This window comes from Garra rufa, chromosome 7, assembly GCF_049309525.1.
Source record: "Garra rufa chromosome 7, GarRuf1.0, whole genome shotgun sequence".
Taxonomy (NCBI): Eukaryota; Metazoa; Chordata; class Actinopteri; order Cypriniformes; family Cyprinidae; genus Garra; species Garra rufa.
Genome location: NC_133367.1, coordinates 1,331,953 through 1,337,048, shown reverse-complemented (window position 1 = coordinate 1,337,048; position 5,096 = coordinate 1,331,953).

The following is a 5,096-nucleotide window of genomic DNA, read 5'->3' as shown; positions in this document are numbered from 1 at the left end:
GGATAAAGACAGTCTTTTATGCAAGTAATGTGTCTGTCACATTTACTCACATTTAAGTTTTCATTGCTTACATGCACAGTGTCACGGATTGGTCAGGTTCTGCACCCACAATCACTCCCAGATCACCGTCACCTGAGTATTGATTAATGAACACCTGCACGTAATCATCACCAACACATAAAAGACACTCTCCACACACCACTCATTGTCCGGGCTCGTTCCAGAGAAAGCGGACTTCCAGTAACTCTTGGCGAGTATCACTATCGAGATTACTTACCCAATTGTACTTACCTTATCTCTGTCTCGTTCCAGTCTTCCAAGCGCCAGTCCTCTGTGTCTTCTCAGTATCCTGTCATTAGCGGTGTGTGGCCGTAAGCTGACTTCCGCGTCAGCGGAGGGTGGTGGATCCACGAACTCTCTGAACCCCTCTGGCTTTCGTTCTTGGAATCCTCCAGTCTCGCCACCTAAAACGGAAAGGACCTGTTACTCTCTTCACGTTACCATCCAGCTCAGTATTCATCACTTCAAGTCTTGCTCACCTTCACGAACTCACCATTCACCTCCGGCACTGCTGCTTGTATAAATAAAACACCATTTGTATAACACTTACCTTCTTGTCCCGTCTGCTTCATAACAGAAGCCCGGACCATAACAGTAAGCAGCATGAGTGCTCAGGATCCATTCCAGGAACTGGTGGATAATCTGCGGAAGGTTTTGTTGTCATCCCCATCTGTCACCCCTTCCGCACCACCGGCACCCGTACCTCCATGCACTTCTTCGGAACCACCATCCAGTCCCATGGCCCGACCAGCGCCCTACGCTGGCGGGGCGGAGGAGTGCAATGGATTTCTACTGCAATGTTCTCTTGTCTTTACTATGCAACCAGCGCTATATCCTACAGACCAGTCTAAAATAGCGTTTATCACCTCTCTTCTCACAGGACCAGCTTTGAAGTGGGCCGAATCGATGTGGCAGCAAAGCGGGCCGACCACTCGTTCCATCCAGGCATTCATCAATCACTTCAAAGAGGTGTTCAACCGTACAGACGGGGAAGTATCAGCGGGTGAGCAGCTCTATCACTTATCACAAGGATCGATGTCCACTCATGAGTATGCTTTACGGTTTCGAACCCTAGCCGCTGCCAGTGGATGGAACGAGCGGTCGTTGCTGACCACCTATCGTCTCGGGCTCGAACCCCGTCTTCGCCTCCAACTAGCTGCGTTGGATGACGCTATGGGTCTGGAGCGTTTCATACAGCAATCCATCAGATGTTCTGACCGCATGCAATCATATCATACTCTCTCCGATGTCTCTCCTAATGCACTCCTCCGCCCAGTGGAGACCGCCAGCCCTCCAGAACCAGAGCCGATGATACTTGAATCTGGTAGACTATCATCCGCTGAGCGACAGAGAAGGCTGACCCGGGGTCTGTGTCTCTATTGTGGAGCCAGTGGGCATGTTCGGATGAAATGCCCCCTTCGTCCTGTTCCTACCGCGGTGAGTGTCATCCAATCCGAAGTTGAAAAGATGTATCCTCTGTCTACATGTGTTCAGTTAACCACCTCCACATCTTCTGTCATAGCCCACGCTCTCATCGACTCCGGGTCAGCGGGGAACTTCATCTCGGGGAGCCTCTGTCGCCAGTTACAGCTCCGAACCGAAGCTTCGTCGAGCGTCTACCAGATTCAGCCCATAACACGTTCCATCACAGCACGACCCCGTATCCATCGTAAATGCCAACCCATCCACCTTCAGATAGGAGCTCTTCACCAAGAACTCATCCAACTTCTGGTTCTGGAGGGGGCCACCATGGACATCATCTTGGGGCGCCCGTGGCTGGTGAAGCACAATCCCATCATCTCTTGGGGCAATGGAGAGGTAATCCGGTGGGGTCATGACTGTTTTCCAGAGTGCTTTCCAGAAGCTCCACGCCCTATACCAAGACCCATTCCTGTCTGCGCCACATCCATCGAGAGCCCTTTGGAGCAACGATCCACCGAGGTTCCGGATACCTACTCCTCTTTCCAGGACGTCTTCTGCCCCAAGAGAGCTTCCCAGCTACCTCCCCATCGGCCATGGGACTGCGCCATAGACCTGATTCCTGATGCTCCTTTGCCCAGAGGAAGGATCTACCCGTTGTCACTTCCGGAGACTAAGGCCATGGAGGAGTATATTCACGAGGCTCTCCAGCAAGGATACATTCGTCCCTCCACTTCTCCCGCTGCATCCAGCTTCTTTTTCGTGGCGAAAAAGGATGGAGGGCTGCGGCCGTGTATTGACTACCGCATCCTGAATCAAGCCACAGTCAAGTTCAAATATCCCCTTCCTCTCGTCCCAGCGGCCCTCGAACAACTCCGGTCAGCCACCATCTTCACGAAATTGGACCTCCGCAGCGCTTACAATCTGGTGAGAATACGGAAGGGGGATGAGTGGAAGACGGCCTTCGTGACCCCTACAGGCCACTATGAGTATTGCGTCATGCCCTATGGCCTGGTCAACGCCCCTTCCGTATTCCAAAACTTCATGCATGAAGTCCTCCGGGAGTTTCTCCATCGGTCAGTAATTGTCTACATTGACGATATCCTCATCTACTCCCGGAGTGAGACTGAACACATCCACCACGTTGCGGAGGTCCTCCAGAAACTCAGGGAACACCAACTCTTCTTGAAAGCAGAAAAATGTTCATTCCACCTTCCATCCGTTCAATTCCTGGGATACATCATCGACCGTGAGGGTATTCGTATGGACGAGAGGAAGGTGTCATCTGTCATGTCCTGGCCTAAACCCTCTTCTGTCAAAGAACTCCAGAGATTCCTCGGTTTTGCTAATTTCTACCGCCGTTTCATTCAAGGTTATAGTATCATCACAACTCCATTAACCAACCTACTCAAAGGAAAACCAACTAAACTTACCTGGAACCCCGAAGCCGCCGCAGCCTTCCAATCCCTCAAGGACGCCTTCACCCAGACTCCTATTCTGCGCCATCCAGATCCAGACCTTCCTTTCGTGGTGGAGGTGGATGCATCTACCTCGGGAGTCGGAGCGGTTCTCTCCCAACATCACGGAACTCCACGTTTACTCCATCCATGTGCCTACTTCTCCCGGAAGTTCAGCCCGGCGGAGAAGAACTATGACATCGGCAACCGGGAACTTCTCGCCATCAAGCTCGCCCTGGAGGAGTGGCGACACTGGTTGGAGGGAGCCAATCATCCTTTCCTGGTACTCACAGATCATAAAAACCTCCAATACCTCCGTGATGCAAAAAGGCTGTGCCCACGTCAGGCCAGGTGGGCACTGTTCTTTTCAAGGTTCCACTTCTCCATCTCCTATCGTCCCGGTCCAAAAAATATAAGAGCAGATGCCCTGTCTAGAATCCACGACTCCACTGATTCCACTGAACCTCCCAGCAATATCCTCCCACAAGACATCTTCATCAACCCCATCGAATGGTCTGCTCCCCCTAGTGTCGCTACTCCTGCTCCTCGCCCTCCGCCGGGCTGCCCTCCTGATCGACGTTACATTCCTAGGACACAACGGGTAGATCTCATTCGCTCCATCCACACTTCCCTGGGCACTGGACATCCCGGGACCAACAACACCCTCTCGCTGCTATCCGAGCGCTTCTGGTGGCCTGGGATGGCAAGGGATGTGCAGCGGTTCATCCAGGGGTGCAAGGAGTGTGCCATGTCCAAAAGTCCCAGGCATTTGCCCGCAGGTAAACTCCATCCCTTGCCAATCCCGAACCGCCCCTGGTCACACCTGGGAGTGGATTTTATGACGGACTTACCAGCATCGGATGAAAACACCTGCATCTTTGTCATAGTGGATCGATTCTCCAAGTTCTGCAAGTTACTGCCCCTGAAAGGACTACCCACTGCCTTTGAAGCAGCCCAACTCCTGTTCAATCACGTCTTCCGTCAGTATGGAATACCTGAGGATATTGTATCGGACCGCGGTCCTCAGTTTATCTCCCGTCTATGGAAATCCTTCTTCCGTCTCCTAGGTGTGACCGTCAGCCTCTCCTCTGGCTATCATCCGCAGTCCAATGGCCAGACGGAGAGGAAAATCCAGGAAGTGGGGCGGTTCCTCCGGACCTTCTGCCACAACCACCAGAACTCCTGGAACCAGTTCCTGGGCTGGGCAGAGTATGCCCAAAATTCACTGCGGCAACCGTCCACCGGCCTCACACCATTCCAGTGCGTTCTCGGATTCCAACCACCGCTATTTCCCTGGAATGGTGAACCATCTGAGGTCCCCGCAGTGGATCTCTGGTTCCGGGAGAGCGAGAGGGTCTGGGACGAAGCACATCACCACCTACAGAGGGCAGTACGCAGACAGAAAGCCTTCGCGGATCGGAGGAGGGCCCCAGCCCCAGAATTCAGGCCAGGCGATCAAGTGTGGCTTTCCACTCGAGATATCCGTCTGCGACTGCCCTCCAAGAAATTAAGTCCCAGGTTTGTTGGTCCCTTCAACATCCTGGAACAGGTCAACCCCGTCACCTACAGGCTTCAACTCCCACCTGAATATCGCATTCACCCCACCTTCCATGTCTCACTACTGAAACCATTTCATCCACCTCTCACTCTCTCCACAGAACCTGACCACGAAGAAGAACCTCCTCCCCCCCTCATGCTGGAAGATGGAGCCGTCTACTCCGTCCGGGAGATTCTCCGGTCTCGTCGTCGTGGTGGTCTACTCGAGTACCTGGTTGACTGGGAGGGTTATGGACCAGAGGAGAGGTCATGGGTCCCAAGAGATGATATTCTAGATCCCACGCTCACTGAGGAGTTCCACGCTAGTCATCCTGAGTTTCCTGCACCCCGAGGACGAGGTAGACCACCACGGCGCAAGAGACTTCGGCCCTCAGGAGCGGGCCCTGGGGAGGGGGGTAGTGTCACGGATTGGTCAGGTTCTGCACCCACAATCACTCCCAGATCACCGTCACCTGAGTATTGATTAATGAACACCTGCACGTAATCATCACCAACACATAAAAGACACTCTCCACACACCACTCATTGTCCGGGCTCGTTCCAGAGAAAGCGGACTTCCAGTAACTCTTGGCGAGTATCACTATCGAGATTACTTACCCAATT